Raw genomic sequence first — 26253 nt, forward strand, 5'->3', positions numbered from 1 at the left:
TCTACACATTATATTACAACTTTAACTCCAGGGATTCCTTGTGGCCTCCATCACCTTCAAAATGCATAAATTTAACACATAGATGTGAACAAAGGAAAGATCTTTCCTGGGAGACAATGATAATTAAGAAAAAATAAACACTTCTCTAGAATTCTAGAATGTTACTGAAATTTGAACTTGAATATTCCCTTCTCTGAAAATGAATGTATGTGTGTATATATATATATATATATATATACACACATACACACATAATAATAATAAGATACATATATGTTTATAATTTGCCATTATTTGAGCAAGTGGCAAAATGGAAGTCCATATATTATATCAGTCAACATCTTTGACTTTGGTGGGAGACACCAGGATTTTTTTTAAAGATTTATTTATTTATGCATACAATTACTGGGGTGTAAGCCAGAGGTGCCGGGGTTGAGAGGATTCACCAAAGTGGGGAACAGAACAGGCAGACTGACTGAAATACACTGCTGAGGGGAGCAGTGGCAAGACAAGGGAGGTCTGCTGCACCATGTGGGTTAGCTCCCTGGCCAGCCGGGGATCAAACTCATGCTGCAATGACTGATGATAACTTGATACACTGTCTTTAACCCCTGCACCACCAGGGAGGCTTGGCACCAGGATTTTAAACATTAGTCACCTCCAAGTAGTTATGTGACCATTGATATCTAATTCAACCGCTCTCAGTTGAGTGGTTGAGTCCCATAATTAGCAAATAGCAAATACCATCAAAGTATTATTTCATTTTCCCAAGGTATCTGATTATAGTATGTGAGAAAAAAATTTGCAACATTCTTTGCTGTTGCAGACCAATATGGAAGATAGAGGGACCAGACAATAACTTTTGTTTATGAATTGCCAAGCAGATGGGGGTGAATATTTTGTCCTGTTTCTCTTCCATCAGATACAGTATTTCCATTGTCTGTCCAACAATTTTTCGCTATCTCAGATTCTTTCCTCCTTTGCTTCAGTAAGTTTTTTTTTTTTCAAGTCTCTTGAATAAATCCTAGAACAATTAGTAGTCACTATCTGTACTATGAAAAGATTAGGAAAATCCTCAGAATGTAAACACAGGTATTGTCAAGTTCTGCAATAACAGCATAAGCAGAGCTGAAAATTATACTTCTGTCCTTGAACAAGTTACTGGACGGATTCCTGCATTTAATCATTTATTCAACATAAATTTATACAGACAGGTGCTAAGGGCCCATGAAAGAGTGAAGTCAACAGTGTTTTTACCTTCATGTACTTTGTATTATAATGAAAGCAATATAAATCCAACCATTTCAAAGACAACTGTAAAAGTACTGGTTGGAATAAGAGATGGGAAGGAAAGGTGTATGATGAGGCTTGTCAATATTTGATAGACCTGAAGCCACAGACCTAATAAAAGATTATGAACTTTAACTTAGCTCTGAAGAATGAGTGGTACTGAGGTCCAAGGTGGGGTTTGGAACGCCATCCTCTGCTTCTGTTACAGGTCCCCCGGAACCTGGTCCTTGTTTGTCACCTTACCTATTAGTGAGTTGAAACTGGTCCTTGTTTATTTTGAAAACCACAAAACCCTGGTCTCCTAAAATTCTGCTCTCTGGTTCCCCCACCCTGATGGCCAATTCCATAAATCCAATACCCCTGCCACTCTAAGGTCAAGAGTAGGCTCAGGACAGTGGCCACCCCTTTTCTATTGTGTGATCCACAATAAACATTCCTTGTTTATTCCTATTCAAATTCCTTTCATCATATAAATAAGACATTCCTTGCTGGGAGAACTATGCTTGCAAAGAATGGTAGCCAAATGCTGAGTGAAATACCAATTCTGTTAGTAATAGGCGTGTGTCCTGTCCTCCCACGAGACCTTCAGGGACCAGTGATACACTGTCCTGCAGCACAAGCTTATAATTGTGTGTCCTTCTCCATCCCCCAATATAATGTGTGAGTTTATGGCAGAGACTATCTTCACTTAAAAAGTTAGATAGAGGCATGAGTTGCTAGGACAAGGAGCACAGGTGAGACAGGACAAGCCTCCATGAGGTAGTCCTTAAACACAAGTGCTTGTACCATGGGTCTAAGTGGCACAAAGAGAAGTAGGAAAGGGTCTGCTACACTTGGTGCAGGAAGTCAGAGGGAAAAATGGCGGCCTTGGTTTCAGTCAAATGCAGGAAATGGAATGGAAGGCAGTGAGCTCACACATTGGGGGCCCTTTACCGTCAAAGAAATGTTGCCACATATCCCTAGCTTCAGACTAGTTATGTTGGGCACTTTTCTGGGTAGGGGACGAGTAGAAGTAGAAATGTGAGCAGAAATCCACTGTACTATTGATAAGGGAGATACTCGAGGGGAGGGAATGATTGCCTCCCTCCCCACCCATTAGAAGTTCACAAGAAAAAATGGACATGGGGTGAAGGTACAGGTAAGATGAAGAAAGAATGGTACAGAAGGCTGAGAGAGAGAATGTGAGGAAATTCAAGGAAGACAAAGAAGACCTGTAAATCTGAAGTGCAGAGGAGGTGACAGTGGTGGACACACTGAGAACAGAATGGACTGGGCTAGACCATGTGGGGCATGGAGCCCTGTGCAAAGGAAGGTGGTGTTCTCTCAACAATGGGAAGCTCTGGGTGGATTTCTCCTAGTTCCCACATGCTGTACAAGGAGACAAGTTTTAAAATCCTGCTATGCTCTTAAAAACTATCATAAGGGCAGTAGAGCTAGGATGACCATATGCTTTAGTTTGTCTGGGAACTGTTTGGAATGTTTCCATGTTTTCCTAATTCAAATTTACTATCCTGGATTGGATAGTAAAATTTTTAGCTACATAAGTTAGTTGGAAAATGTGTAGACTCTGGAACCACACTGCCTGAGTTAATGTCCCAGCTCTGACATTTTTAGTGGTGTGGCTCCAGGTACCCACTCTATTCTTTCGTTGCATCATTTCTAAAATGGCTAATGTAAAATCTGCATTTAGAGTTGTATAAAGACTACATTATTAATGTGAAAATATATAAAATAGTGCCAGGAACACCATAGAGGTTTTCTATATGTTAGCTATCATTGTCATTATTATTATATGTTTTTAAATTTTCTCTTGCTCTAATAGGTTTTGTAAAAGCACCTTGTCACTACTTATTACTTTCCACTAACTATATTTTCTTTCTTTTTTTTTAAAGTTTCACTTATTCATGCATACAAGAGGTGGGGTACAGGCCTCATGCATGGGAGGGTGAGAGGACTCACCAGCGACAGAGTGGGGAGCAGAACAGGCAGACTGATGAAATACACTGCTGAAGGAAGCAGTGGTTGAGACAGGAGAGGTCTGCTGCACCCTGTGAGGATCTTGCCAGCTGGCCGGGATCAAACCCGTGCTGCAGAGGCTGCGGACAGCTTCATAGTACTGCACTCAACCACCTGCACCACCAGGGGAGGCCCTCCACTGACTATATTTTCATAATAGTAATATCAGAGTTGGTCAGGGGCCCAGCATTAGTGTGGGATGATGCCAATTAATGCTACCCATCATCACTTCAGTGCATAATATGTGTCAGCCCGTGTGTTCAGTAGTTTACAGACAACTTTTCATTTTTCCTTTCTCAATAACCTCTGAGGGGCATATATCTTTGGTCTAGTTTTTAGAGGAGCCAGGTTCAGGAAGGTCAGGATTTCAATCAATGTGACTAAGTGGCAGAATGGAGATTCGACCCATGGTCTATGGTCTAAACATGACATCCCACGTCCCTCGCAGTCAACTCTAAAAGTAAAGCGATGCTTGACCACTCTGAGGAAAAAGTCAATGCTCAAAATTCATTTGTCTAAAATTCTCCCCCCATTCACACACATTTATATTTTCTATCTATCACTTCCCAGGACCAAAAGAGAGACTTACATTAAGTTGGCCATCCACTATGCATGGCAAGAAAGACCTGATTTAATTGACCCTAAATTCATATTCCTCTAACTCTCCTGAGGGGGTTTTTTGTGTCCTTTTTTTTTTTTTTTTTGGTCAGAATTGAGTGACTCAACCAGGGTCCAGCTAGAGAATGGTCAAAACAGTGCAAATTCTGAGCATGTCCTCTCTTGACCTTCTCTTTCCTTACTGAAGAGCCATGGCCTCTTCCTTCTGTCCTCAGGTGTCTGTTACAGTTTCTCCAGCTCATTCATGTACACATTGAGATGTACACACACTAGTGAGGTTGTAGTGTATAAAATATAAGACCCAATAGATATACTTTATGTTCTACACTTGAAATATATGTACATGAGAATATTAAAAGGTTACACCCATGTACTCAACTTGAGAAACACTGAACCACACATTTTTCTCTTGTGATGGCTTTTAATCTATAGTTTTCACTTAATAAAGAGGTTATTTTCCTTGCAGTCAAGCAGAGAGGGTAAAATATTAGTTCTCTCACTTACTGTGGGTTCTTCAGTGAGTTGTTCCATTCCCTGGGTCCTAGTTCTCCAACTGGTCTCCCACATGAGAATAAGTAGGCCTTTACCTATGAAACTCAGCTTAAAGACACTTACTAGCCATTCACTCATTGGCATCTCTTAGTATCCCATAGCCATCGGGCAACTTGGTAACAGAGTCAGGACGCTTTCATTTGTACATTTCCATATGCTAACTAGGAGGCCCATTTCCATGTCTACACATAACAAGGAATATGGGTTTTGCAACAAGGCCAACCTGAATTTGGAAACCATCTGTAATATTTTTGCTTTTCTGTGATGTTTCCAAGTCTCAGTTCCTTACTGTAAAATCCCATACAAGCATTTCACTCTTGGGTAGGGCGGGAAACAGAATAACGGACCCAAAAATGTCTACATGGCAATTCTTAGGTCCTGTGACAATGTTACATTACAGGGCAAAAGTAGATATTGTAGGTGTAATTAATTAAGAGTGATGAGATGGGCATATCATCCTGGTTTATTCTGTTGGCTCAATGGATTCAGAGAAATCCCTGTAAGAAAAGGTTATGAGGGGAAGAGTGAGAAAAGGACATTTGATGACGAAAACAGACTTTGGATGCAAAGAAGGAACACCAGACAAGTAATGAAGGCACCCTGAGAAGCTGGAAAAGGCTGGAAAGCAAATTTTCTCCTGGAGCCTCCTGAAGGAACACAGCCCTGCCCACACCATCACTTTAGGGGTTCTGACTTCCAGAATGGTAAATCTGTAGGTCTGTGTGGCTTCAAGCCACTAAGTTTTTGATAATTTGTTACAGCAGCAGTAGGAAACCAATGCAGGGGAATCTGAAGTATTATTGATGATGATGCTGATGACAATGATGATGATGATGATAATTAAAAAATGTATTTTCCTGGGCCTCCTGGTGGTGCAGGTGGTTGAGTGCCACAATGTGAAGCTGTCCGCAGCCTCTGCAGCACCAGTTCGATCTGGGCCGACCAGCGAGGGTCCCACATGGCACACAGACCTCTCCTGTCTTGCTCGCTGCTCCCTTCAACAGTGTGCTTTGTCAGTCTGCCTGTTCTGCTCCCCGCTCTGTCTCTGGTGAATCCTCTCACCCTCCTGCGCATCTGGCCTGTAGCCCGGTTCTTGTATAAAAATAAATTTTTTTTAAAAAGTATTTTCCTTTGTGTCAACTTTCAATAGGTTGCTGTGTGGCAGATGATGATATATATATAAATCCCTGACCTAGAAGCATATCATCTAAGAATGATGTAGCACCAGGTTTCCACTAATGGCTGCATGTGACAGAGTGAGAACCATTCCCTTTTTGCTGTATCCTATTTCCCAGGAAGAAAATTCATATTGGTGATAACAATAATAACTAATAATAATACTATGATATTTTTCTAAGTTTGTAGACTTAAGTAGCTTTATTACATATTTATTTTATGTATTTATATTTTATATATTTTCTATGCTAAGCATTAATATAATTCTTGAAATAACCTTTACAAAAACATTTTCAAATGAAAAAATTGAGGCTAAGTAACATGCTTAAGGTCGCAGCTAGGAATGAGCAAAGCTGTCATGTGAACATATAAAAAGGCTAGAATGCAGCATATCCCAACAAGTAGAAGACATTATTACTGCTGTCCCCACCACATCCCATAACTTCTCCATCTCTCCACTAGAAGAGTGCTCATGTTGAGAGACCGCCAGGCCTGAGTAGCTCTCTTCTGATTATAGATATGGACTCCACAGTGTGGTGTGGTGTGGGCCCACCTGCCTCCAGAGTCAGATGGAACTGCTCTTGCCCTCTTCTGTGGGAGCACTGTCAGGGTAGAGGAGATATGGGAAGGAGGACCTCCCCTGACTGTGCCAGCCCTGTATGGCACCTGCATTCCAATTTCCCTGCATCATTCCTCCTTTGGAAACCACAAATTAGCCAGTCGGTCCTGGTGACAGAATGATGGAGTTGGGCTGGTGCCTGCAGATGGGCTAAGTCAATAAAGGTGATAATGAACACTAAGCAGAATTTGAAGAATGACTGGAAAAAATGCTGCTATTGATATTTTTGGCAGCCATCTGCTCTAAAATCAAGCTGAAAAGGGTTGTTTCACATGACATATTCCTTTGAGATAAATGATAGCAGCAATGATGAGAGTTCCTATTTGTGCAGCTTATATAAGCATTTTAATATATATTATCTAAGTTTATTTCTAGAAAAATCCTGTGCAGTAGGCTTCATTTTACAAATGAGGAAAAAAGAAAAACACACACACCAACCTCAGATGGATTCATTTTATTGCTTCATGTCCTGAAATGGTTGTGTCCACGGATATAGTGATTTGGGAATGTAAGGACAAGCTTTGGGAAACTTTGTACATATACTGGGCTCCAGACACTGTGCTCACAGGTGTTCCCCCCCACCCCCCTGTTTTCACTAGAATAGAGGCTGAGGTGGCTTTGACCCTACTTCTGATACCCCCAGGCCAGTAGAACTATGGTCACTTGGAATTGTTCCACCACATGAATTCTAACTCTTTGTCTAACTCTCCATCTTCAAACTCAAGCTCATTCCTTAGCTGACTGCCACTGGCTTGATCCCCAAGTCTTCTGCTCCAAATAGCAGTGAATTCTAATGTGACTGTGTATTTCACTGCTGGCTTGCTCCAGGGCATCCCCACCTCTAGAACTGTACACTTTACCTAAATAGGTGCTTGAAAAACATTTTGTGAATGGTCAATTAATCTGAGGATAAAGACTCACGAGGCATAGTCATCCATTTATGATCCTATACAGCATTTTTTTTTAGATTTATTTATTTATGCATACAAGAACTGGGGTATAGGCCAGAGATGCGGGAGGTGAGAGGATCCACCAGAGACAGAGTGGGGAACAGAATAGGCAGATTGACTGAAACACACTGCTGAGCGGAGCAGCGGATGAGACAGAAAATGTCTGCTGCACCATGTGGGTTTCTCCCTGGCTGGGGGTTGAACTTGTGCTGCAGAGGCTGCGGATTGCTTCATAGTGCGTGATTAAGCCCTTGAGCCACCAGGGAGGACCCTATATAACATTTTTATGGAGAGTCATTTTTTTTTAAACTCACCTTTTTTTAAGTTCTGATATATAATTTTTTTCACAGTTACATAAGAAATCTGAATCAGTTGTCAAATTTGATAAGGTCACAAATGTTCATTATTTTGAAATCTTAATATGTTATAACAGAAGGAAGTCCTACCATTCAGGTAAGAAAACAGATCCTTAGAGAGGGAGAGTTCATAGTCACACAGTAAATTATTGGTATAACCAGGATAAGAAATACTAATACACATTTTTTAAATAAAAAATGCTCTGGTTGTTCATATACATATTCATTATTTCATTTGACCACTAACAGATCTATGAGACTGAGAAATAGTAAAAAAAAAAAAAATAGCCTATAATATACAGTTTACATGAGACAAATAAGAGGGAAGTCAGATTCAGCCTGATGAATGCAAGGCCCTGTCTTTTATGGACCAGTTTTCTTGACTTTTTCCGCATACCATGAATTATTTATCATTTGTCCTAGCTTACTCCTACATCTTCAGGAGTCACTCTAATTTATGCATCCTATTGGCACAGAACCACTATTACTGTTTCTTTTTCAAAGAGTTGGACTTACTAGCCAGTAGAAGAGCTCATTTTTTTTTCACCAGATAATCCCAGTTTAAATCTATAAGTTGCTGAATTATTTTGTCTGAAGTAATAGTGATTTTCATAACTTTACAATCAAATCCTTATTATGTCTATTAGTTGTTAGTTTATCTATGTTCTGCACTTTAGTAAATTTAACTTAAATATTTTAGTCTATCATTTTATTTCCTATGTATTTATTCTATTTTATTCTGTTGTAACAACAGGTATGTGTTATCAGGTGCTGTAATACTGAAGTATACAGAGTTTCATTATCCAAAGTCACAGTATCCAAGGTCAGGATACTAGAAACTGCAGAGCCTGGGCCAACCCCAATGAAGTACCATGTTCTCTATTTCCCTGTAACACCTGTTCCTGCACTAGTGCCTCATGCAGTGAGTGCAAGTGGAGAGGGATGTGTAAATTTTAGATATGGAGAACAGGATGTGCATGTCTGGAATATGCAGCTTGGTGATACTAATATTTTTGAAAAGCTGCAGTATTCTTCACAAGTAGAAAATAAGAAACACGATTAACACTGTATTCCTCAAAAGGGACCAGGAAAGTGAGTGCCTTTGTCTGCCGAGCCTATCATAACAAACTGGATTATAACATAAAGCCACCACAGTCTGCATGACCTAAAAACTGAAATTTATGCTCTCAGTTTTGCAGGCTGGAAGTCCAGGATCAAGGTTTTGGCAGGTTTGGTGTCTCCGAGGCTTTTATGTGTTGTGGGTGACCACTTTCTTACTGTGTTCTCTGTACAAATCCCTGGTGTTTCATCTTCTTATAAGGAAAATAACCCTAATGGATTAAGGACCACATTTAGGACCTCACTTAGACTAAATGACAACTTTAAAGGTCCTTTCTTCAAATCTGGTTATATTAGGGCTTAGAAATTCAACCTATCAATATTGTGTTCAGAAATTGTCCCTTTTCTCAATTCCCATTTAAGCATCTCCTATAGTTTTCACACGTAAGGACTTCAATGAGTTGCCTTTGAAACTATTAAATCGCCTTGCCTTTTTCTCTGAAAAAGAAATGAAATGAGAAAGCAATGTTGCTATAAACCTTTAAGGAAAAGAAAGAAAAAAAATGGAAATGGAAATAAGTAAACTGATAACTCTCTCAGAGATGAAAAATATCAATTGTTACCACATCATCCCTGATAGTGATTGAATTGAGATCAATTTGTTAAAATTTAATAACACCTGCATGAGCACTGCTGTAGCACATTGTCAATTTTACTTCCAGTCTTGTGAGCTTTGGGCTCCAGCTTCCAAAATGAATATGAATGAATAATGGGATTTCAACTATTCTGAGAGGATTTGTTAAAAAAAAAAATCATTGCATTCTTTAAACTGCATAGAAAGCAATCAGTTTCCTGAGTCAAATCATTCCAATTACGGGGCTTATTAGAGTCCACACTGGGGGTGTTGCTAGTTGCAGAGGTTTGATGTGTAGCACAGAGAGGAGACTGTCAGAGACTGTCTGACTAATGAAAGGCTCTAGAGTTGTGTCACTGTCTTCTTGTTATTTTATTCTTGCAGTTTCCCAGGGACTTGTTCCAAGTTGCAGAACTTTTGTTGAGCCTGCTTTGGTTGGTGTTTGAGTTATGCTCTGTACTCAAAGAAGTTTGAAACCAGTTTTCCAGGCCTGCTTCTTATAGACACTGAGTGGGTAATGTGCCCTTTCTATTGTGATGCAAAATCCAAGGCTTTTGCCCTATCATGAACTGCTTCATTTCAAACTGTTTGAGTTCTTCAATTTGTTCATACACAGACCTCTAAATTCCCAAGAGCTCAGAATGTGTTCCCTCTATTACCTGCAGTAAAGTCACCTAGGCTAGAAGCTAAAAATAAAGATTCTGAGTCCCAAGATTCATAAGGATTTGGTGTGGCTGAGGATGAAGCAAGAAATATTTTTTCCTAGATTTTTGATGTAATTATAACTATGTTTTCTTTTTTTCTCACTCTTTTTTTTTAATTATTTATTCATTTATACAAGAACCGGGCTACAGGACAGATGTGCAGGAGGGTGAGAGGATTCACCAGAGACAGAGCGGGGAACATAACAGGCAGACTGATAAAATACACGCTGAGGGGAGCATCAGATGACACAGGAGAGGTCTGTGGGCCATGTGGAACCCTCCCCAGCGGCTGGGACTGAACCGGTGCTGCAGAGGCAGTGCTGTGCTCAACCACCTGTGCCACCGGGGGAGGCCCACTTTTTTCTCTTTCGGATTGTTCATTGTTTGCATATGGAAACACAACAGATCTTGGATGAGTTTTTGCCTATACGTTACTGTATTCATGTATTATTTCAGATAGTTTTTTGGTGGAATCCTTAGGATTATAGATAGATACATAGATACATAACTAGACAAATAGATATAAAATGTCATCAGCAAATAGTGACAGTTTTACTTCTTCCTTTCTGATATGAATCCCTCGTATTCCTTTTTCTTGCCTCATTGCTCTGGCTAGGAGTTCTAGTACTATGTTGAATACTCATGGTGAGAATGGTAACCTTGCCTTGTTCCTAATAGAGGAAACACTTTCTGCTTTTCATTCATGAGTATGATGTTAGCTATGGGTTTGTCATATATGGCCTGTATTGAGTATTATTACCATTTTAATGAGTTTTTAATCATAAATGGATATTGAATATTGTCAGCTACCTTTTATATAAACATGATCTATTGATATACATGTATTGATAATAGTGGTAATACTTCACTTTGTTGTTTCTGGTTTATATATGGTGAATCATTCTTGCATCCTTGGAATAAACCCCACTTGGCCATGGTACATGTTCCTTTGCTTTGCCTTTTTTTAAAAAAAAAATTTGTTGGGCCTTCCCAGTGACACTGAGGTTGAGTGCTGGGCTGTGAAGCTGCCCGCAGCCTCTGCAGCGCCGGTTCAATCCCAGGCCATTGGCGAGGGTCCCACATGGTACGCAGACCTCTCCTGCCGCCCGCTGCTCCCCTCAGCAGTGTACTTTGTCAGTCTGTCTGTTCTGCTCCCTTCTCTGGCTCTGGTGAATTCTCTCACCCTTCCATGCTTCTGACTGTACCCAGTGCTTGTATAAATCAATCAATCAATCAATCTTTAAAAAAAACAAAAACAAAAAAATTTGTTTATGCATATAAGAGCTGGGGTACAGGCCAGAGAAGGGGGTTGAGAGGATTTACCAGAGACAGAGTGGGCGACAGAACAGGCAGATTGACTGAAATACACTGCGGAGGGGAGCAGCGGGTAAGTCAGGAGAGGTCTGCTGCACCATGTGATTAGCTCTCTGGCTGGGGATCAAACTGGTGCTGCAGTGGCTGCGGAAGCTTCATAGGTTGCGTCTCAACCCCTTGCACCACCAGGGAGGCCCTTGCTTTGCTTTTTGTCTTTATAAGGATTGTTACATATTGACCTGTTATTTATTTATAATTTATTTTTTGCGATGTCCTTGTTTACTTTTATACTCAGGATAATGTTGGCATCATAAAATGAGTTGGGAAGTATTTATTCCTCTTGATTTTTTTGAAGAAGTTTGAGAATAATAGGTATTAAACCTTCTTTGAATGTCTGATAGAATTTACCAGTGAAGCCCATCCAAGCAGTTTGCCTGGAGTAACAACCTAAGTTCCCATTGACAGATAGTAAACATCGACATGCTATTTATGCACAATGGAATACCACTTAGCTATTAAAAAATAAAAGATGAAATCTTGTCTTTGATCAAAATTAAGGGCATGGTGCTATGTGAAACAAGTCAGATGAAAGACAAATGTTGTATGTTTTCACTCAAATGAGGAATATGAAAAAAACAAAAACAAAACAAAAACAATTTTTTTAAAGATTTATTTATTTATTTATTTGCTTATTTATTTATTTATACAAGCACTGGGTACAGTCAGAAGCGCGAGAGGGTGAGAGAATTCACCAGAGTGGGGAGCAGAGCAGGCAGAAGGACTGAAGTACACTGCTGAGGGGAGCAGCGGGTGGCAGGAGAGGTCTGCGTGCCATGTGGGACCCTCCTCCGGTGGCCAGGGAGCAGCCGGGGATCGAACAGGTGCTGCAGAGGCTGCCGGCAGCTTCGCAACCCAGCGCTCAACTGCTGCGCCACCGGAGAGGCCCCAAAAACAAATTTTGACAACATAATGGAGGTGTAGAATAAAGAACAGGGAGTGTGTAAAATTAGTAAAGGGGGTCAATTGTATGTTGCTCTATAGACTTTCGATGACGACCACAAAAAGTACATATAAATGTCAAAACATAAAGCTATAGAACTGTCACTTGAAAAAGAAAAACAAAGAAAAACAAAACAAACTATTAGACAATGAGAGCAAAATAATAGTCAACAGAGAGGAAGTGGTTGGGGGAGTGTGTGAACTGTATAAATGAAGTCAATTATATGCTAGTGAATGGAAACTAACCTTTTCATAGTAATCATAATGTATCATGTACACACGTAGAATTATAATGTTGTATATAGGAAACATATATAATGTTTTAGAGCAATGTTACATCAATAAATTTTTAAGATAGGGTTTTGAATTTTTTAACTAGCTTTCCAGAAAATTCTGATAAATGTGAAAACTCAAGTAGCATTATTTTTTATTACTATTGGTGGTCTGGTAACACCTCCACTGCAAAAGAGAAGGAAGAGGCCCACATTTTATTCATAATAGACTGTTAGTTGCTTAACACAATATGTGTGTGTACATATATATACATTTTTGGAAATGGCAAAAATACATATCACAGGGCCTCCCCGGTGGTGCAGCTGGCAGAGCGCCGCACTGTGAAGCTGTCCGCAGCCTCTGCAGAGCTGGTTTGATTCTCAGCTAACCAGGGAGATGCCCACATGGCGCAGCAGACTCTCCTGTGCTGCCTGTTGCTCCCCTTAGCAGTGTCTTCAGTTCATCTGCCTGTTCTGCTCCCTGCTCTGTCTCTGGTGAATCCTCTCACGCTCCTGCGCCTCTGGCCTGTACCCCAGCTCTTGTATAAATAAATAAATCTTAAAAAAAATATATATCCCACCCTCCTTTGTAGTTTATGTGGGCCTTTGATTGAATTCTAACCTATAGAATACGGCCTTAGGATAACTAGATAAAATATAGACTGTTCAATTAAATTTGAATTTTAAGTAAATAGCATAATATTTTTGGTATAATTGACACTTGTAGAACATGGGTTCAACTGAGTGGATCAATCTATATTATGGATTTTCTTGTAAACAATCTGTAATCTTTTGGTATCTATATAGTACAGTACTAAATGTATTTTCTATTCCTTATGATTTTAATAACAGGTTCTTTTCTCTATTTTAAAAATACAGTATATATGAAAAATACAAAAATACTTCATTGTTTATCTGTAAGACTTCAATAACAGGCTTTTATTAGTCAGGTTTGGGGGGAGTCAAAAGCTATGTCTGCATTTATGACCCTGTGGGGAGTTGAGACCCTAGCCTTCATTTGCTCATGGGTCACCTGTATAAACATATTGTAAATCCTGCTTAAAATTCATGCTCTTTACCTGGAACTCAAATTTAACTGGATCATATACAGAATGCCTGCCCTGTATTTTTATTTGCCAAATTTGGCAATCCCAAATATGTGTGAAAGGATAAATCTGCCCCCAGGAACAGCTCATGGAAACTGTGTATGTTCCATCATATCCTTCTCCACTCAAGCTGGATGGGTAGAGACGGGAACGAGAGACTTGGGAAGTCACACCCTGATGTTAGAACCATTATCAGCTTGGTTCACAAATGACTTCCTGAAAGTGAGTTACCTGCCAATTCATTCATCCTTTCTCTTCTGTGAGCCAGAGTGAAACATTTATGGTCTCTGAATTATGGTAAATGTTGGGTTCTATCTACTTCAGTAGTCAGCCTGCCCAGCTAGTACACTGGATGTGTGACAGGAGCCACACACATGAACCACAGCATGCTAATTCTCTCAAGTGGTGGTGTCTGCATTTTATTCCTGGCTCAGAATCTCAAGTCACTTAACAAATGTTTTATCACTGATAATTATAACCATTATGAAGCTGGTTACTTTCAGAGACTGTGTGGTCATTTATGTATTTGAATGATGATAATAAATACATACTCCTCATAATCTAGAAGTCTTCATATTTTAGCTTTGTTTTATTGTTACATTAATTCAGTGATTTGGTAGGAGTGTAGTCAAAAGCCTTAAAATAGAAGATACTGCAAAATCAGTGTCACTATTACCCATATTGCTAAGGAAACCAATCCCTATTTAGGAAGCAGCATTATTTCTTCTCTCTCTTTCACTCTTGCTCTCGCTCTTTCTCTCTCCGTTTGTCTGGCTCTTTTTTTTTTTTTTTTAAAGATTAGTTAATTTATTTATTTATACAAGCACTAAGTACAGTCAGAAACACGGGAGGGTGAGAGAATTCACCAGAGCCAGAGCGGGGAGCAGAACAGGCAGACTAACAAAATACACTGCTGAGGGGAGCAGCGGGCGGCAGGAGAGGTCTGCCCGCCATGTGGGGCCCTCACCTGGCAGCCACAGGGGGAGGCCCTTGCCTGGCTCTTTTAAACACACATATACCCTGGTTTATATTTCTTTTTCTCTGGAGATCTCTAATGCAAATATCATTACTGCATTTTGCAGATGAGAAAACTGAAGCTTCACTAATGAAGATTAGAGTTTATGACATAACTTTGATTTCTGTATGATGCTGTTGCATGGAATCAGGGAGTTCTTGTCTCGTGCCATGAAAATTGAAGGCATGGACCAAGGAATGAGTTTTAGGGAGTTTATTTCACCATAGGAAAACAGCAAAGCTACCTGCAGTGACAGGAAGGGAGCACCTAAAAACAGGTACCCCCAAAATGTTCATTTCTAGGGTCTTTTATACTACATATAACTTGCTAAGGGGCCTCTATCTGCTGAATAAACATGGGGAGGTGCTTGCTGAAGATTAACAAACAGGCAGGTAAAAACAGGAAGCTTGCTAGAGATAAATGCTATGGCCCAGGGCCTCCCTGGTGGCACAAGGGGTTAAAGATGCAACCAATGAAGCTATCTGCAGCTGCTGCAGCATGAGTTCGATCTCTGGCCAGGGAGCTACCTACAGGGTGCAGCAGACCCCTCCTGACTCGTCTGCTGCTCCCCTCAGCAGTGTATTTCAATCTGCCTGTTCTGTTCCCCACTCTGTCTCTGGTGAATTCTCTCACCTCCCACACCTCTGGCCTATACCCCAGTTCTTGTATGCATAAATAAATAAATCCTTAAAAAAAAAAAACACAACAGCTCAAAAGAAGGGCCATCACACCCTCCCTCCTGCTCTTCTTATCAAGTCTTTTTTGGATGTTTCCTGCTCACAGAGGCAGGGCCTGTAAAATTTCCATTTTTCTGCCACTTTCACTTCCTATGGTGCTCTCGGCTGTCTACCTAGAGAGAATGTGTCTCGAAGATGCTTTCCTTGTCTTCCATTTATTTTGGAAGAGTAGGAAAGAAGGTAAATATTAAAGGGAACATTAGTAGAAAATGATAAGGAATTATGAAGAGAGTAAAAGCAGGAAATACAGACAGCTATAAAGCTAATAGCTTTGCTTCCCACTGATGTCAGAGTTGTCTATCTGATACCCGGCAGCAAGGGGCACTAAAACTCGCCAAGGACACTGCCCAAAGAGTTTATCAGTCACTTTCTGAGTTCTTCACCCACATGCACAATTGCAAGACTACTCAGCTTCAGAGAATAACAATAATTGGACTTATTTAACAAGCCAGGGAAAAACAAAGAGTTACTGAGGCCAAAATATCTAATATGGTGTCTACCTGGTGAACAATACTCCTTGTGCCCAAATGGCATCTTCCTTGCCACCAAGGCCTGGAGCACGCAGCAGCCAGATTATAGGCTGGGCTCCAACTCACAAAGACAACAGAAGATACAACAGGAGATGCTCCTGGAGCTGCTGAGATGCCCCAGCACAGCCCCAGACAACACTCAAGACAGCAGCTATAGTGGCTGAGCGACCTGACAAATGACCACATTCACACAGCCCAGCAAGACACCTGGCTCCAGGTCTTCACCTTCTCTGCCAGGCTGTAACAGCAGCAAAATTGAGAACAATTTCAGTTGCTTGGCTACTTGCAAAGTCCGAACTTTTCCTCTCTGAGGCTGGCTGCTGGAAGCCTCCACATCCTACAGAGGCCAGCACCAGCCTTCTGGAGTATCAGCACATGGGGACAGAAATTGCTGACCCCAGAATTGCCGAGTTCCAGAAATGCTGAATCCCGAACACCGAATGCTGGAGGCTCCCTTATATTTCTTATCAGAGTCTCCGTGAAAAATGCAATACATTTTTAGCATCTTCCCTGGGGCTGTTTATCCTCACCAGCACCCCCTGCAGTGGGCACCACCTGTAACAGTCTTTGGCTTCAGCCACCAGTTACATATCTGGCTTTTTAGGGTGGCTCTGATTTGGTATGACCAGGGTCCCTGGTGATTGTAGGGTAAAAAAACTATCAGGCTTTCTTACTCCCCCCACCACTAGTGTGGATGCCCCCGGGGCCGAGGGGCACTGGGATGGGGCACAGGCACCTGTAATGATGGACACCTGGCCCCAGAGAGCACAGGCACACATGTAGGTAAATATGTACACCTGCGCCGAGAGGCGAGGGGTAAGGGCGACAGCAGCGGCACAAGGTGAGGAGGCCCAGTCTGAGGTGAGGTTATTAGACAGTGAGAGACTGAGGGAGGAGACAGCCAGAGAAATGTGGAGTAGAAAGCTGGTCTGTCCCCTGATTCAGCATTAAAGGCCCCCAAATCTTTTCATCTGTGAGAACTGACAATGAACCTCCCCATCCTGGTCTGTTACAAAACAGTGATTAATAAATCCTCCTTTATTTTTAAGATATTTTAAAATTTATGCATATAAGAACTGTGGTCTAGGTCGGAGGTGCAGGGGTTGAGAGGGTAAACAGAGTGGGGAGCAGACAGGTGAGACAGGAGAGGTCTGCTGCCCATGTGGGTTAGCTTCCTGGTAGAGATCAAACTCATGCTGCAGTGGCTGCTGCTAACTTGATCGTGCTGAGACTTGAACCTCTGCACCACTAGGGAGCCCCCGATACCCCTTTTTTAAAAAGAAGTTTTGATTATTATGTCTCATATTTAATAGAAAGTGTTGGGGCCCAGAGCTGCTAAGGGCCCCAAGATCCTTCACTTCTATGCAGGAAAGAAATAAAGCTTTATTGTAGGCCAAAGATATAGGTGGATTCAGAGGAGAACCGTACCTTGGGTCTTTAGTCTGACGATACTTCTTGGCTCCAGGAGGCAGGATCTCATCGATGGTGTGGTACAGCCTTCCCAGACCGGGTAGGTTCATCACGATTCAAGCAGCTGTGTTGATTTTTAGCTGTTTTTCATGGTCTTCTCCGTACTCCACACCACGCCACACCACACCACACAGTCCTCTGCCGCTCTGGCTGTATAGGCCCAGTCTCTTGGCTCAGGCCCGCCCACCTATGCATGTCTATGCCCTACTCCAGGTGTCCCCTGTCAGGCGTGCATTTAATAGAATGGTGGGAGGTGGAAAAACCTGACACCTTTTACTTACCCTACAAATGGGATCCTGAATGGGTTTGACCACTTGTTTAACAAAAGGGGCAGGAATTTACAGATGAGAGAGGGGGTTGTGGTCAGTTTTATTTAACAAAAGGGATAGGAACTTACAGATTGGGATGTGATTTGGCCGATTTTATTTATCAAAAGCTCCTGACCCCTAACCTCCTGTTGATGAGATGAAATTTTACAACTAGTGGCACCTTGTGTGAGATAACTACTAGGGTTTGAGTCAAACTAATAGGATTGAGTGAGTCACTTTGTTCTGAAATGTGCACAACTGCTTTTCAGAAATGCTGGATGGGGAAGAAGAGCAGCAGCATTATGCTAAATTCCTGTTCTACCTCAAAAGCATTGAGAAACTTGGGCCTCCCTGGTGGAACAAGGAATTAAGTCTCAGTGCTATGAAGCTATTAGCAGCCACTGCAGTGTGAGTTTGATCCCCGGCCAGGGAGCTAACCGACATGGTGCAGCAGACCTCTCCTTTCTCGCCTGCTGCTCCCCTCAGCAGTGTATTTCTTTTTTTTTTTTAATATTTATTTATTTATTTATACAAGCACTGGGTACAGTCAGAAGCGCGGGAGGGTGAGAGAATTCACCAGAGCCAGAGCGGGGAGCAGAGCAGGCAGAGGGACCGAAGTACACTGCTGAGGGGAGCAGCGGGCGGCAGGAGAGGTCTGCTAGCCATGTGGGACCCGCCTCTGGTGGTGGTTGGTGGCGGGGGAGCAGCCAGGGATCGAACCGGCACTACAGAGGCTGCGGGTAGCTTCGCAACCCAGCGCTCAACCGCTGCGCCACCGGGGAGGCCCATGCTGTATTTCAGTAGCTCTGCCTGTTCTGCTCCCCACCCTGTCTCTGGTGAACTGTCTCATCTTCTGCACCTCTGGCCTGTACCCCAGTTCTTCTATGCAAAAATAAATAAAATATTTAAAAAATAAAATAAAGCACTGAGAAACATAATTTAAACATGGTTCTTGATTGTGGATTATTTTATTTCATTGTTTTATCTATGAATTTGTGAATTCTTTTATTGCAGTAACATAGTTTATAACATTATAAAGTTTTCAGGTATACATCGTTACAAATCAACTTGTGTGTGTACTAAATAAACCTCCAAATGTCTAATTCTATCAGGGATAATGCAAGGGGCACCATGCCCTGTGGGGATCCCCCTGAAATCAGGCAGGCACCAACAGGCACTTAGGAACTAGACCCTCAGAAAGATGAAAACAACTATTATGAGCCGCATCCATTGTTCTGCCAGGGTCATTAGCCAATTAGCATATCATTAAGCTTAAGTTTCACACCTGGAGAATCACCAGGACAGTTTCCAGGGACCCAGAAAAGGAAGAAAAGGGGAAGAGGCTGAATTCTGAGAACCTGGGGGGAGAGTAAGGAGAGAAGGTGTGCATAGCTAAAGAGACTCCACCCAACTCCCCCCAAACTGGAAGGAAGATACCATAAAATCTGCTGCTCCAGAATCTCCGAGTAGGTCTCCTTTTCTCCAGCACTGCTCCCTGTCCTGTGCAGTGTCTTGTACTTTGTTTTCTAGTAAATGCTATTGCTTGTCTCACCTTGGTACTACATGAAATTCTCTTCTCCTATAACCCCAAGGACTCTCAACTCCTGCTGTTCCCCAACAAACTGATCTTGGAGGACAGGATTTAGGTATGTGGAAAAGATAGAGGCTTTCCCTCCTGGCATGTATTATGTGCATTCTTTATTATATACTGCCTTATTTTAAACATGTTTTTCTATAGCATTTATTCCCAAAATATGATCTGAGGAAGAGTAACATCTGTCTGAGTGTAAGAAATTCGACTTCTTGGTTTCCAGCTTAGAATCTTCATCTTTAACAAGATGATCAGGTGATTCATGCATATATTGTAACAGGGTGGTCCCCAGGAAAGGGGGAGGTTCCAGGTTCCCTGCCCCACCCAAGGAAGGGTGGAGCTGAGCAGGAAGAAGAAAAGCTGCAGAAGAGACGGAGGAAGGAAGCAGGATGGAGCCAGGAGACCTGGAGGACGCACATGGAGCGTAGAGACACGTGAAGAAACTGCGCTTGTCTTTTGGTCGTGGACTGGGTGACACAGATGTGGGTGAGACCCGTGGGGAGGTGACAATGGCAGCTTTTATCTTGATGTTGATTTTGCTCTTTTCCTTCCGGGTTTGTCCGGTTGTTTGTGACCCTTTTCTGTGGGTCCCCACTGGAAGATGCTTTAGACTTGTGGCAGGCTTTGGGGCCTTGTTCTGGGCCAATCCCATATGGATGGACTTTTACCCACGAGGGGACGGGTAACTTTGGGTGCTTCATTTAGAAACTAGACTCTTTGCCTTACCTGTATTGTTTCCTAGTTTTATTAAAGTTCCTTCCCATTAAAGTCTTATATGTTTTGTGCTGATGCGGCGGATGGCAGAACCCATTTAGAATAGGCAGGTTTGCGGGGTTTGGGCTGACCCTCTCCCTGTCCTATAACAATATTAACATTAGAGACTCAAAGTTCTCTGTGTGGGTCTCAGCCCTTCCCTCCCCAGATAAAACAGTTTTTGAGGGTATGGGGTGTGTAGGGCGGGATGGCATGGAGCAGGATCTTTATGATCAAGCAGATGAGGTAAAGGAGAGTCCTGGAGCCCTCAGTGGCTTTTTCAGGCTTTTATTTAGTTTACCAGGCACACGGCAGGAAGGGGTGCTGGGGGGCCAGGAGGCTGTCAGGTCTTCCAGCCTCCAGCAAGTCTTCCCTCTTCCTGGGCCTTCCAGCATTTTCCCGCGGCCTCTGTGTCTTTGCTGGTGCTCTTTCTCGTGGTTCTTTCACTCTTGTTCTGCTGGCATCCCCGTGATGCCACCCTCGTGAGCCCGGTCTCTCAGCCCAGGTGAACCCACCTATGCACGCCCACATCCCACTCCTAGTGCCGCCATCAGGCCTGCATGCAGGACCGGAGGGATCCATCATCAATCCTAATGGTGGGAGGGAAGAAAAGCCTGACAATTTACTTATCCTACAGGGTATGACTTACCAGAAAATGTTTTGTGGGGATAGTTTAGTATACATTGTTTAGGCTCACATCAATCCCCAAAGAATCCTGTGAAGTCTATTATTGTTATGCTAATTTTCAGAAATATAAATAGAAGCATTGGAAAGTCAGTGTTACTTGTTACCCCAAGTGTGGTGGTCTTTCTACTTAAGAGACTAGAGTTTCTTTTCTTCACTGCCCTCTCAAATATTCAGCATCATGATAAATCTAAAATCTCAGGTTCAGAAAATTCCTAAAAATCATAGATTCTCATGGTAAATTTGAAGTAAACATAGAAGGAATATTGCCAAAATTGTCACTTACTTTTGAAGAAACTCTGACTCAGAACTTTAAGAACCTTGCTCAAGGGCACAGAGCTAGTGTGGGGATGATAAAGGGAATTAGCTTTCAGTTCCCCACTCTGTGTATGAGGCTTTTCACAATTTTGGCCCTTATTTTCTCATGCTTGTTCCTGCTAATGCTACATTACGCTTGTTAAAAGGTCGCTTTTCAGGATAGCCTTATTTTCTTAAGTTCATTTTAAGACAGAGCTAAATAAGTAACTTTGGGAGGTAAACAGTTTGAAAACATACCTGGGTAGGAAGTTGTTTTCAATGTACCGTGTGCATGAGTTTTAGTTATTCCATAGAAAGGGCGAGGGTCTGCCGTACACAGGTGTGCCGGATTCTGAGGCCCCTGCTCAGCCCAGCTGTTTGATGAACTCAGCTGCTTGGATTCTTGCTGGCTTTTTCATTTCCCATCAGAATGCCTGATAGCTCTGAACAGGTGGTGAGGCTTTGGTCTCCTCTTAGCATGGAGAAAATTGTGGTAATGACTGGGTTTTTTGGGAAACAGATAGTGCTGTCATTTTTGTTCACCTTTGATTATGACCTGTCATTAACATCAAGTACACATCAAAGGGGGAGTAATTGCCTGATCTCACAGACTTCAAAATTTGGTTGCACAAAGTCAAGTGTTAGACTAATGCCTCAAAATCTTCAAGGAGTGATTCTCCAACCAGAGCCTGGTCCTCCACTTGTAAGAACAATTTCATTCCAAATTGTATCTATCTTCCTTGATATTTTTTCTAGTAAATTTATATTTATTGAGATAATGTTGATTTCCATCACAAAATATGTCTTCAGGGTATAAGTTTCACCCCTTTACACATGTATTTTTTTCACCACACCTACCACCAAAGCCCCAGTAATCCTCCATTGGGTCCCCCACCTCATCCTTTGCCCCACCCCACCAACGCCCCTTCTGCTAGCCTTAGCTACAGTCCAAGTGCTCTTCTCCCTGCCTCCTGTTCTCTCCTTTCCTTTGCTCCCTCCCCCAAATCACTTGAAAGGACCAACTGCTCAAATTCAAAATAGAAAAGAAAGCTGTTGCTTTCTCACTTGCTCTGTGCTTGAGACATTCCCTACACAGATCTGTTACTTTGCTTTGGTGTCCCTCTGTAGTCAGCAAAAATCTTCCCTGTCTTGTAATTAGCAGTTTTGCTCCCCAGTGATTTCCTTCAGCCCAAGCTGGAAGTAACTAGTAATATTCTAATTGGGTAGGGAGACTAAAGAAGAATCTTTGGAACTAAGCAGAGCATATGCAAGATATCCAGGCTTGATCCTTTTACTACAGTGCACATGCTGTAAACAACTGCTGATGTTTTGGGTATCTGTCACTTTAGAGTGACCCTAATTCTGAACTTCTGCATGAAAGTGGAAGAGAAGTAGGCTCTTACATCTATTACTTAGCACCTAAAACAGTGACTGTGAATGAGGACTGACTTTTAGGTCTGTAATGGTTGACCTGAAGTTTATGTTTACCACTTTGGTGGTTTTGCTATTTAGGGGGGAAAGGAAGATTCCTAGTATCTTGTAAGTTTATAGAAGGCCAGTCTTGCCAAACAACATATAAGAATGATGAGAAAAAGAGCAAGCAAAGAAAAGAAAGAAGCAAAACAATGTGCATTAGTGGCAGGCAGGGGCAGTGGGGGCTCTTATTTTGAACCCCTTTGGGTGCATTTGGAACATGTCAGTATGACCTCAGACTCATTCCAGCTCGCTTGATTATCAATTTTCAGAACAGTCAAAGCAACAAATTAGCAAGCATGAAAGAGACAAGCACACTGATGGTGGCCAGAGAGGACACTGTCGTCTCTCAGGGCAGAGAACAGAAATCTGTGATGTGCAGGCTGAGGAATTGAAAAAGCACACGAGTGCTTTCCACATAAGTAGAAAGCCAATGAGTGTTAGAAAAAGTAAAATAATTAAGATTCCTGACAGAGACTCAGAATCTCAATAAATTGAGTTATTTCTAGTGTACTTTAAGAAGACAAAGCAAAAGGTAATATTTGAAGAAATATTTAAAATGATCCCTAATGGAAGTCTTTTCACTTATCAGGAAGAGTCATTACTTGTTTATTTCTGGCACTTTGTACTCATCTTTAGTATATGCCAGAGATGTGATATGAGCCTAGGATACTTGATGAATAGAATAAGACACAGTTCCCACCCCCATAAGGCTAGCTGTTAAATGTTGATGGCACATAATGTTATAAAGTTTAATGCACAATGGTCATTCCATTAGCATGCAGACAAAGGTAAATGTGTGCACTAAAGAGAGGGACCCCATGGTATGTGAACCTATACACAGAAGTGTAGTGAGGGCAGAGGTCAGACAAGGTTTCCCTGAGGAATTGATGCTTGATGTTCTTGGGATCTGAAATAATTGGCAAAGGGTAGCAGACACAAGGACTTTATAAACGGAGGAAATAAACTTCTGAGTTGGAAGGGCAATGAGTTGCAAATAGGGATCAGAAAGAAGGTGAGTGGGGTAGAACAGGAAGGAGTGAAAGCTGGGGTAGTGAATGATTGCCAGGATAACACCAAGGAGACAGAAGCCAGACATGCTGGGAATGGTGGGCGCTGTTTGTGAGTCCTGTCTTTAATTAGAAGTCAAAGGAAAGTCACAGATACTACTCTGATCAGATTTTCATCTTACAGAGCTCATTTAGTCATGGGGTAAGAGAGTCATTGTAATTCAAGTGTGCGAAGGCAGTCATTTGTTTTAGATTGGGAGTGCTAGACAGATCACAAGTGTATTTTAGGAGATAATGATGGCCATTAGTGTTTGAGTTTATATGAAGAGTGAGGGAGAGCGGTATCCAAAGGATGACTCCAAGGTTTCTGACCTGCACTAGTAAGTGCTGGTGCTTCTTCAGTGAGAAGTGAGCTCTTGGAAGACGTCTAAATTTGGGGACTTGGGTTTGGGAAATTTGATAAGCCTTTGAGATACCTTTCTCAACATTCATATCACTTTCTACCACTTCTTTTATTTTTATTTTTTTAAGGTTATTTTTATACAAGAGCTCGGGTACAGGCCAGAGGTGCGGGAAGGTGAGAGGATCACCAGAGACAGAGCGGGGAGCAGAACAGGCAGACTGACAAAATACACTGCTGAGGGGAGCAGCGGGTGGCAGGAGAGGTCTGCCACACCATGTGGGATTATCCCTGGCTGTCTGGGAATTGAACCCATGCTGCAGAGCCTGTGGACAGCTTCACAGCGCTGTGCTCAACCCGCTGCACCACTGGGGAGGCCCTTATGACCACTTCTTGAGTGCTTTTTCTAAGTTTACACCATCCTCAGCTTGGGCCAGATGATGTGGGTTCCTTTAGTGACCTTATGACCCTCTACTATCTACCTCCCAATTGGAATGTGACTTCCCTAGGGAAGTGCATGGTAGACATGTTACCATTGTGTGTGGCACCTCTGCTGCAGATATTGGAAGCTTAATGACGATGTCTTAAATACATGAGGAGGAATGCAAAATTTCTGGCACACCCTCACAATGGTGTTTCAGGGGTGAAGATCAGAGCCTCAGAGAAATTCAAAACCATAGTGAGGAGACATGTTGGGAATTAAAGTTGGGAATTAAACTCAAGTCTGTCCCACTGTAACAGTGTAACCTGAAAGGAAAGGTCCCTTGTACCCTGTCCCACCTATTGAAGGGTGGGACTAAGTAATAAGGAGAAGCTCAAAAAGGACTTGAATGATAATACTGAAGGAGATTAGGAGGAGTCACATGGAGCAGACCTGTGTAGAAGCTGTGCTTGCTTCCCAGCCTTGGACTTGCTCCATGGACTTGGGGGACATGGAAGGAGACATTTGAATGAGATATGGGTGAGAGATCCATGGGGAGGCTGACACTGGCAGCCTTTGCCTTCACTTGACTTTTGATTTTGCTCTTCCAGACACACCTAACTCTTTCTGCTCCTTTCCAATGGTTCCCTGCCAGAAGGTGCCTTGGACTTGTGGCAAACTTTCAGGTCTTAGTGGCCCGGCTTTTGGGTCAACTCTGTTTGGTTTGGTAGTTATGCACAAGAGGTGTTTATTGGGAAACTTTGGGTCTTTAATTGCAAACTTGTTCTTTCCTTTCTATTGCACAACAGTTTGATTAAAGTTCTTCTATTGAAGAGCTTATCCACTGAGTATGTCTTGTCTTTATATGATGGATGACAGAATCCATTTAGAGCCTGCAAGTTTGGGAGTCACAAGGTGTCCCTCAGCCTGTCCACTAATAAAATCAACTCTAATCTTTATTCTAGTTCATAGGGGAATTGTATGAGTCAGGATCCAAACAGAAGAGAATTTTCAAATTAGGTTTTAGGTTGGTACTATATGTAAAGATATGGGTTGAACGAAGGAAGATGTGAGTGATAATGCAGTAAATCAGTGGATGGCAATAAAGCTACTCCCTCCCTGAGTCTGAAAGATGCTGGAGAGTACAGCAGAGACTGTAAGCTTGAGAGAAACCCCAGCCTTTAGTGGTAGGGGCAACTGGTCCGAGGTGACCTGAGGGAAGAGCCAAGGAGACCCAGTCTCACTATTCCACTCCTTCTTTCTTACCGAGGTCCTTCACTTAGCTGAATTCAGTGGGAAATCAGAAGGTTTCCTTCATGTAATCCATGCAAGCTGGTCTCCAGTGTGGAGAGGTGCAGGGAAGGTAGGAGTGCCTCTGGAAGGTAAATAGAGAATTCTAACAGAGAAGGAAACACTCATGGTTAACATTGAGGTTGACTGTAATGTTTGCCCAATAAGTCAAGACAAGAAACATGAATAAAATTATATACAATGCTAGAAAATTTTGATGAAGAATTTCTAGATGAGAAACAGCAAGCTTTTAAGAATAGAACCCTGGAATCAGAGAACATTTTTTGGTCACTTGTTAGCCGTGGGCTTCATTCTCCTCTTTTGGCAAATAGGAATAGTCTCTGCCCTCTTCACAGGGAAGGGGAAGGACCAAAGTGGATACAATGCTTGAAAACCCCTTCTAAGATATAGAAGTCATTGGGATATGCAAGTCATTGTGAGAAAGAAAAGATACTAGAAATGCTAGTTACTAGCTGATTCAGCAAGTTAATCTGTGCCTCAATTTACTTATGAGCAAAGTAGAAGTGATAATACATATATCATAAAGCTTTTTATGAAAATTGAATAAAATAATACATATAGCATAGGTTTTAGCATTCCATACCTGTG

This window comes from Talpa occidentalis, unplaced genomic scaffold, assembly GCF_014898055.3.
Source record: "Talpa occidentalis isolate TD23 unplaced genomic scaffold, MPIMG_talOcc4v2.1 talOcc4.3, whole genome shotgun sequence".
Lineage (NCBI taxonomy): Eukaryota > Metazoa > Chordata > Mammalia > Eulipotyphla > Talpidae > Talpa > Talpa occidentalis.